The sequence below is a fragment of the Etheostoma cragini genome, unplaced genomic scaffold, assembly GCF_013103735.1.
Source record: "Etheostoma cragini isolate CJK2018 unplaced genomic scaffold, CSU_Ecrag_1.0 ScbMSFa_1395, whole genome shotgun sequence".
Taxonomy (NCBI): Eukaryota; Metazoa; Chordata; class Actinopteri; order Perciformes; family Percidae; genus Etheostoma; species Etheostoma cragini.
Genome location: NW_023265446.1, coordinates 18,317 through 28,773, shown reverse-complemented (window position 1 = coordinate 28,773; position 10,457 = coordinate 18,317). Strand labels below are relative to the sequence as shown.

The following is a 10,457-nucleotide window of genomic DNA, read 5'->3' as shown; positions in this document are numbered from 1 at the left end:
CGGACAGCTACGTATTCTCTTCCCGTTTTCAACAGCTGTCGTCACTACGACAACAAGAGACGCTTTTGGCTGACGGTCGCCAGTTAACATGGACTCTCGTTAAACCGGAACACCGGCGTAGCGTTAGCTAACTTTAGCTGTTTGAACTTGTAAAAAGCCAAACAATATCCCCACCTGAACTGTGTTTCACTTTCCCTCCAATATCATCATCAACATAATAAAGACACCTGGACTCGGTCGAGACCCAAAGTCATATTGGGCAAGACCAGTGGGTGAGTCCGAGACAAGTCTGAGTCCATAGAAAAATCGTCTCGAGTCCGGACTCGAGTCCAAGACCGGACTCGAGTACTACAGCCCTGGCTACAGCAGAAGATGGAACAAAGTGAACAAAGATGTAAAAGAGGAAGTCATGAAGATATTGAATCAGATTGCACCTGATGATAAAAGCAAGCTCGGATTCTTGGTCGATGCAGTACATGGAGTTGGGCGCCCCCCAGAGAGGATAAGACACCGCGTCCGATTGTTATACAATTCAACATGCGTACCTTCAGGTACAAGATTTGGAAGGACTCACGCAATGCTGAAATCATGAAGAAGCTGAATCTCCGTATCGCCGAGGAGCTAACACGCTCCGAGAGAGAATGTAGAAACAAACTATGGCCCCTTGTCGAGTAGGCTCGTAAGGACGGAAAGAAAACCAGATGGCAAGGTCCAGTTGCCTTCATCGATGGGGTGAAATTTGTTGCATAAATCTTTTTCCTGTATAGTTAGATATGGTAATCAGGCAAGTAACTGATTGACAAGTGGACAATGAAGTAGCCTGTAGTTAATAAGGTCTTAAGAAAGTTCAACGTTACAATAGTAATCCCAGTGTTCAGGGTATTTCTAATCACTACCAAAGGTTAAGGGTTCCTATTAGATCTTATCTTTTTTATTTTTATTTTTTATTGGGGGGGTGGCAGTAGCTCAGTCCGTAGGGAGTTGGGTTGGGAACCGGAGGGTCACTGGTTCAAGTCCCCGTATGGACTAAAAGTACAGAGTGTGGATTGGTGGCTGGAGAGATGCCACTTCCCCTCCTGGGCACTGCTAGGTGCTGTTGAGCAAGGCACCGTACCCCCCGACCCGCTCAGGGCGCTGGTTCGGCTGGCAGCCCACTCACTCTGACATTTCTCCATTAGTGCATGTACAGGTCCTGAGCATGTGTGTGTGTAGTTCAGGACTGTGTGTAAACTAACCAAGTGTGGACACAGAGTGTAAATTGTAATTTCCCCATTGGGGATCAATAACCAGATTGAAATTAATTAAAATTTTCTTTGTTGTAGGCATCAATCCTTTTTTCACCTTTTCCCTTATTTATATATACATTATTTACTATTTGTATGGCAAACAATTTTATTAACCTAAAAGTGATTTCTCTTAATGTCAAGGGGTTAAGAAACATATATCTAAAAGAAAGGCTATATTTCTTTTCTGCAGAAGATCTAGTGCAGAATTAATTTTTTTTAAATGAGACTCACTCTTGTGATGATGATAGGAAATTCTGGAGAAGTTAATGGGGGGATCAGATTTACCTAAGTCATGCTTCTAATCACTCAGCAGGAGTAGCTATTTTGTTTAATAAATTTAAAGGAGATGTGGTAGAATCTCACCTTTCTAAAGAGGGTAGATGTATTACTCTGGTTCTTGGAGTGAATAATGTGTTTCTGGTGTTAACTAATATATATGGACATAATAAAAGATAAAGGAAAAATACAAAGTTGCTCATTTAATTATTGGCGGAGACCTAAATGATACAGCAGATGATCAAATGGATAGATTACCAGCAAGGATTACCTCTAACTCACAATTTAAACCTATATCACATTTTTGTGAACAACTTGGTGTTATTGATGTCTGGCGGTATTTACATCCTTATCAAAAAGAATATAGATGGAGCAATGCTAGTGGTTCTCTAGAATCTCGAATCGATCAATGGTTAATTTCCTCCTATACTTTACAATATGTTTCTGAAATATTACATAGCTATGCTCCCTTTTCAGATCATAAATTGATAGTGGTCACTTTTGCTAATCCACAAGAGCAAACCAGGAAATCTGGTGGTTTCTGGAAGTTTAACTACAATCTATTGAATGATGAAGCCTTTTGTGAATCAGTGGAAGCTACTGCCTGTGACATTTTCAATTGCAATGAACTTGGCAATGTTCAAAAATGGGAATTCTTTAAATTTAAAATCAGAGAATTAGCTATTAAATTTAGTTTAGGGAATTTAAGGAAATGAAAAAACTCAACACATTGAGAGAACTAGAAACAATGCCAGAACTGAACTCTTTAATAAATAAAAATACTCTTACTGAAGCAGAAGAATTAAAACTGTCAAGTTTGAAAGAAGAGGTTGATCGATTATATTTTAATATGATGATAATATTAATATGACAAGTTATTTCTTTGCTCTGGAAAAAAAGAAACAATAAAAATAATAATATTACCTTCCTAAAAATAGATAACTGTATAAACTCCAACCCATCTAATACAGCAAACTATACTTCTCGTTTCTATTCTGATCTGTATAGCTCTATCTATAACCCAACTGAGGATGAGAATTTTATCAGCAAAATTAGAAAATGTATCCCACAAATTTTAAATGATTTTAAATCAGACTGTGATAAACCTTAAAATCTTAAAATCTGAAATTCTTGAAGCTGTAAATAAAATGAAAAAAGGGAAATCTCCAGGAATGGATCGTCTTCCTGTTGAGTTTTATAGATGGTTTTGGAATATAATTGAAACTCCATTGTTTAATATGCTAAGAGATTGTATCGATAATGAGGAAATGGCTACTACTATGAAGCAGGGTCTAATAACCTTACTCCCCAAACCAGATAAAAATCATCTTCTGTTAGAGAACTGGAGACCTATATCATTGCTACATGTAGATTATAAAATACTTTCTTCAATTTTTGCCAGGCGTTTAAAAAAAGGATTGAGCCAAATTATAAATGAAACTCAAACTGGGTTTATGACTAAATCGGCATATAAGCTGTAACATCAGGCTTATTCTTGATCTAATAGATTATTTTGAATATGTGGAATCTGACAATTTTTATAAAGCATTTGACACAGTAGAGCGTCAATTCTTATTTAGGTCACTTTGATCTTTTGGTTTTGGTGAAAAATGTATCTCTGGTATTAAAATGCTTTATAAAAATATCAGTAGCTGTGTCATGCTACATCCAAATACCACACAAAGCTTTTCAGTTTATAGATCAGTGTGCCAAGGTCGTCCTTATTCTCCATTTCTATTTCTCAATGTTGTTGAAATATTACATATTTTACAACGTGATAATTTACAGGGTTTAAGGATTTTTAAAAGAGAAATAAAAATTTCTCAACTAGCTGATGACACAGTTCTTTTTTTAAAAGACAAACAACAAATTGGAAAATCCATCAAAGAAATACAATCCTTCTCGCTAGCATCAGGTCTAAAACTTAATGTTTCGAAGTGTGAAATTCTATGTCTGTATAAAACTGATGAAAAGCTTATGTGTGATATACCTGTTAAAAATAGTATTAAATACTTTGGAATTCATATCTCTAAAGATCTAAAGGAACGTCAAGAAAAAAAATGTAAGCCCAAAATACAAAAAAAATAAAATATATTTAGTTTGTGGCTTCAAAAGAGATCTGTCCATGTAGGTAGAGTACTTTTGAGTAAAGCGGACGGTCTCTCCAGATTTATTTACCCTACCCAATCTCTGTATATCCATCAATCCCTATGTAAAGAAATAAATGACGTTTTAATTAATTCTATCTGGAAAAACCCTCTAAAAATGGAGATCTTCGCAGCCACGAGAAATGCAGGTGGCATGGAAATAGTGGACTTCATGGATGTGAACAATACCTTTAGAATTAAACGCATAAAAGACACTCAATGCATATCAATCTTATGAGCGTTCTTTTTTGCTAAACTGGTCTGTTCAACTCAGATGCTGTGGTTTTTTTTCTCTCTCTCTCTTCTCTCTTATCCTAGGAGGGGATGAGAGAAAATGAGTTGAGAAGAGGGTGAGACACAGAAATGAGAATGGAGACCATTTCTGTTTTTGTTTACTTTTATAATGGAATAAATATACTTCATATACCAGGGCTGCCAACTGTCAAGCATTGGCCGTGAGATACACGCATTTTACCGGTTTCACACGCTCACACGCCACAGCCCCGATGTCTCACGCCGAAGTGTCCACCCGGTCTGTCAAATTTCTGAAAGATGAGTTTATCTATAGATCTACCTGTTGAGCCGCTCGTGATCGACTAGTTGTGCTTTTCAGAGACTGTGGGGGGGTTCAAGAGCGCTCCTTGTTTGTGGAAGTTTCAAATTGTCGCAAACTGAGGACATTTTTTTCACGAGCCATCCCAGGTGCACTTCCCCGGCTTCAGGTATGAGCTCTGAGTTTCACAGACCCGTCCTTTGCTTCGTGTCTACTCTCTCTGTAACATTAGAGGTGAGCAGCACAGCTGGTAAGGGTAGCAGCTTCAGTTCATTTTAGCAGACCCGCTCTGCTGTGGGGGGCCAGTGACGCGTTGCATCCGTGCATGGATCTCCGATGAAGAGCAGCGTACAGCTCCAATAAACTCTGTCAGAGACCAGAGACCCAAATGGGCCTTTGTGTCTGAGTGACGGTCTGAGTGAGATCCACCATCAGCGGAGCAATGGCTTCAAACATAAAGATATAAACATTTTATTTTTTGTGAAGAATCAACAACAAGTGGGACACAATTGTGAAGTGGAACGAAATCCATTGGATATTTTAAACTTTTTTAGCAAATGAAAAACTGAAAAGTGGTGCGTGCAAAATTATTCGGCCCCCTTGCGTTAATACTTTGTAGAGCCACCTTTTGCTGCGATTACAGCTGCAGGTCTCTTGGGGGATGTCTCTATCAGTTTTGCACATCGAGAGACTGAAATTCTTGCCCATTCTTCCTTGCAAAACAGCTCAAGCTCAGTGAGGTTGGATGGAGAGAGTTTGTGAACAGCAGTTTTCAGTTCTTTCCACAGATTCTCAATTGGATTCAGGTCTGGACTTTGACTTGGCCATTCTAACACCTGGATACGTTTATTTGTGAACCGTTCCTTTGTAGATTTTGCTGTATGTTTGGTATCATTGTCTTGTTGGAAGATAAATCTCCGTCCCAGTTTCAGTTTTTTGCAGACTCCAACAGGTTTTCATCCAGAATGGTCCTGTATTTGGCTGGATCCATCTTCCCCTCAATTTTAACCATCTTCCCTGTCCCTGCTGAAGAAAAGCAGGCCCAAACCAGGATGCTGCCACCACCATGTTGGACAGTGGGGATGGTGTGTTGAGGGTGATGAGCTGTGTTGCTTTTACGCCAAACATATCGTTTTGCATTGTGGCCAAAAAGTTCAATTTTGGTTTCATCTGACCAGAGCACCTTCTTCCACATGTTTGGTGTGTCTCCCAGGTGGCTTGTGGCAAACTTTACACAAGACTTTTTATGGATATCTTTGAGAAATGGCTTTCTTCTTGCAACTCTTACATGAAGGCCAGATTTGTGCAGCGTACGACTGATTGTTGTCCTATGGACAGACTCTCCCACCTCAGCTGTAGTTCTCTGCAGTTAATCCAGAGTGATCATGGGCCTCTTGGCTGCATCTCTGATCAGTCTTCTCCTTGTCTGAGCTGAAAGTTTAAAGGGACGGCCAGGTCTTGGCTAATTTGCAGTGGTCTGATACTCCTTCCATTTCAAAATGATCGCGTGCACAGTGCTCCTTGGGATGTTTAAAGCTTGGGAAATCTTTTTGTATCCAAATCCGTCTTTAAACTTTTCCACAACAGTATTACGGACCTGCCTGGTGTGTTCCTTGGTCTTCATGATGCTCTCTGCGCTTTCAACAGAACCCTGAGACTATCACAGAGCAAGTGCATTTATACAGAGACTTGATCAACGACAGGTGGATTCTATTTATCACCATCAATCATTTAGGACAACATTGGATCATTCAGAGATCCTCGCTGAACTTCTGAAGTGAGTTTGCTGCACTGAAAGTAAAGGAGCCGAATAATTTTGCACGCACCACTTTTCAGTTTTTTATTTGCTAAAAAAGTTTAAAATGTCCAATAGATTTCGTTCAACTTCACAATTGTGTCCCACTTGTTGGTGATTCTTCACAAAAAATAAAAATGTTATATCTTTGTTTGAAGCCTGAAATGTGTCAAAAGGTTGAAAGGTTCAAGGGGGACGAATACTTTTGCAAGGCACTGTAGAGTAACCCCCACAGGGAGCAACACAGGGAGTTAAGAAAAACAGCATTCTGATAGTATTCAGAGGTAGACATAACTGTACATGACTAAAAAATTCAAGCGTAGTATTAAAACCACACCCTATCTTTTAGAATGGTTGGTGACTTACTTATTGCATTTCAAATATATACATACACACACATACATAGGTGCAGTAGGAAAGACTTATAAAACTAACTTTCTGAAACTGACAGTATGTTCCAGTAGAACTACATGAAGCCGGTCATTAAAAAAAGTCCTGGATCTTCCCAGTTCTACCTAAAGCACCTTCAGGTTTAATAGAGGGAGAGAGAGAGAGAGAGAGAGAGAGAGAGAGAGAGAGAGAATAAACACACACAGATAATTGGACATAACTATGTTTTACAGATTAGTGAATTTTTCAAATAATGTGACTAAAAATTATAAAATTCTCTGCCAACATTTGGCATGAAGTATCCTTATTACACTACAATAACAAGATAACGAAAAATATTTTTATTTGTAACTTACACTCCACTGTGTGCTACCTATCCATAAGGTTTTTGTTTCATTTAGTTCATTTCACACGTCATCATTGCATCATTAAACACAATTTTGGAAAGTACAATGATCATATATAGGCCGTGTGAAATGGGGAACCCAAAATAAAATATTAAAAGCTTTTTGGAGGAGGCCAGGTAACAATAAACATTCAACAGATAATATACATACAACAAAATCTCAATTTACCATAGACGCAACATAGATAGATACAAGAGAATAGAGACACTTAAAAATAAAATAAAGAACTAATTTGAAACAAATTCACCCACAATAGACTCAACATAGACAAATACCACAAACAGACAATCTCAGCACAAATATAGCTAATATATAACACTGCTCCCAATAAGTGACAAAATAACTATGACATGTTCATGTTTGCAAATACGGTCTCATGAGACACAGCCATCTTCTAACCGTATACAAACTGGGAACTATATTCTCAGAAAGGCTACTTCTGCTCCTCACCGCAGAGATTCTCACGTGCTGCAAGCAAATCACTCCATCCAAGTAGCAGAAATAGCAGTGCGTCGCCTTTCTATGACTGTACAAATCTCAACATGTAAATAGGAACATGTTGGAGTTATTTTGTCAGTTATTGGGAGCAGTAGCTAGTTAGAGCCGGTCACCTCCAATATCTGTGGTAAACTAGGCTAGGCGGTCAGACAGAGTTACAACACACAAAGAGATAGGTAAGTCCCTTCGGGCTGGACCATCTCCTCCAGAAAACACTGTTCCCAAGCTGCTCCAAACAGCTCTATTGTAGTCCAACCCTTACTTTAAAGACAAACGTGCATCACTTTGTAACACACGTTATAATGCTCGCCTAGCTGATAGCTAGGCCCTAATACTCTGCTTCTGACTGGCTAGTGGTCTAGTTTCTACCCACAAGCCATCTCTCTGATGGAACAGCTGACTTCTTACCTACAGTGTCAGGTTCAATTCTAGTCAATAACTCAGTAACACTGTCCCTACAGCACCTGTTCACTGGTTCCAGTTATTATTACACTTATTTAGTATTATTCATCATTCTCATTTCCTATTTCAGAACTGTTTATAATGTTCATATTGTAATATAATAACATACTACTATTTATCCCAGCATCCTTCTCTCTTCACTGCACTCATGCCTCTATATTGTTTCTGTTTAGAGTATGTTTATATTAGTGAGTATATATAGTTTGTTTGTTTTGTATGTGTAAGCACATTATGAGCGAAGATGCTCCAAAAAGATTCCTCGTATGTGTCCTCGTACCTGGCAAATAAAGCTGATTCTGATAGTCCTTATCTAGGTACTGCACATGTGTGATTCCCAACAAAGATCGTATAGAAGTGAGATGTCTCACTCTGTAGCTAAAACAGAGACCTAAACACACAGGATGAAAACAGGATATATAGTATGCTGTTTTCTGAAAATTAAACCATGTAAACCTATTCTGGTACAACCTCTAAATACAATTATGAACCTAAAATGTTGCATATGAGCACTTTAAAGACTTTATACTTCATTACTGCCTTTCATTATTTTAATCTTTTATTCAACTGTTTCATTTTTAGTTGATCCAAAATGACAACAAAGACACTCTCTCAGCCCATTAAAAAATGGACCGAGAAAGATGTCCACCTGTGGCTGATGACAGAAGTCAAAGTGCATGAGACACAGATAAATTCTGTGAAGAAGAAGTGTCGGGGATAAGTTTAGTAGAATTTGAAAAGACAGACATATTGGATTCGGGTATAAAACACGGTCCCGCAGTAAAGATCACATCTTATCTAGAAAGTCTGAAAGAGGGAACACAACGTGAGTCACAGTTGCCACCATATGTGAAAAACTGGACAAAGGAGCAAGTGACCCAGTGGTTACTGCAGCATGTGAAGGTATATAACAAATATGCCGAACGGCTCGAAGAAGAAGATGTGTCCAGCGATTGCCTTGTTTGCTTTAAGAAGCAGGATTTTCTGGACCTGGAAGTGAAAAATGGTCCTGCTGTAAGGATTTTGGTAGAAATCCGTCATTTGAACGAGAAACCAGAACCAACACTGCAACCCATCGTTCACACCAGCACGGATGAAACACCTAAACCCACTCAATCTGAACTGAGTCTGGTACAGGACATAGCAACCAAACAACCAGAATCACAAAATAAAATTGAAATCCAAAACAGACAAAATGGTGGGAAAAGAATTTAAGTCTCAGCTGCCATTTAAAGAGGCTTCAGAGAAAAAGGGAATGCAAATGCCAAAGGACTTGGGGGCCAGTAGAAAAGAAACTGTTGTGGTAAAGTATATATTGTTGTACATGTGTATGCATTTAAATATTGCATCCAGCCTTGTAATAAAAGAAATTGAAATAGTAAACTCAAACAACAAACTAAGTTGTTGGTGCATTACATTTTTAGAACACAACGGCATAACAAACCCTCAGGATTTCAACAAATGTAGACAGTAATTACTATGTACATTAGAATTTACACTAAATGTACATCTGTGTCTTCCTGCAGACCACAGCTCTACAAGACATGTCCAAGATCGCCGTGGAAATCCAGAAAACCCTTGAAAACCTTTCAGAAGACGACCTAAAAAAATAAAATGTCTATGAATACACTAAAGAAAAATCGATTCCCAGAGGTAAACTGGAGGGCAAGGACACGATGGACACCGCTAAATTAATGACTGAACACTACGGAGAGAAGGACGCTTTAAGAGTCACAAAAAACATTCTCCTAAAAAACGTTCAGCGTGATCTTGCTCGTCAGCTGGAAAACAGGATGGGTAAGACAACGTAAAAATATATTCAATGGTATAGTTGCATTATCATGGCCTAAACGTTATTTTTTAGTTAGCATTTTGCTTATAATATGCATTATTTTGTAACATTTCATGTCACATGTGACACATTTTATTAAATGTTTGAAATTACGGTCAATGAATCCCAAAACCAGTATGTGATCCTACAAACAAGAATTACTTCTTACTATTGAACTATTTTCCCCTCTCATCGATAAAATCCACACCAAGGAAGGGAGACAAATTGTCCCAAAAATCTTTGAGAAAGCATCATCCAGGTTTTTGACAAGTGCGTCTATTCCTCAGGCACTGGCGAAGTATTTGTACATTAAAGAGAGTGACTTCCCCGAGGCTGAAAAATGGGCTGAAGAAGCCAAGATTATTAAAGAAAATTCATTCACATTGGATACAATTGGGCAGATTCACAAAAGCAATTTAATATCTAACAACAACAGAAAAAAGCAGGAGACGTCACACAATCCAGAAGACTTAAACACAAACATAAAAATAGCAGATAATGCTATAAGAGCGTTTAAAAAGGCTCAAGAGCTGGGAAATACAGAGGATGAACCTGAGGAGGAGGTTGCTGATGATGCATCCGATGACTATCAAGGAAAATCACTGGTCTATGACTACGTGGGTGTGCTGGAAATTGCTTTTCTGGTATTTGAGATTTTGAGCAGATTGCCGTTCTTTGAGGGAAATTATCCAATTTTTGAAGAGTTTCCTTCAAAAAATATCCCAATCACCAATGGGCATAAAGAAGAGAATGAGGTCAACAACAGATATGTGGATATCATTAAAGAGCATGAACCGTTCCTCCTCAGTTTAATT

General features: G+C 38.4%; 1 pseudogene; it reads left to right on the top strand.

Moving 5' to 3' along the window:
- The first annotated feature begins 8,384 nt into the window (after positions 1-8,384).
- LOC117939898 lies at positions 8,385-9,180 on the top strand (annotated as a pseudogene).
- Positions 9,181-10,457: the final 1,277 nt, after the last annotated feature.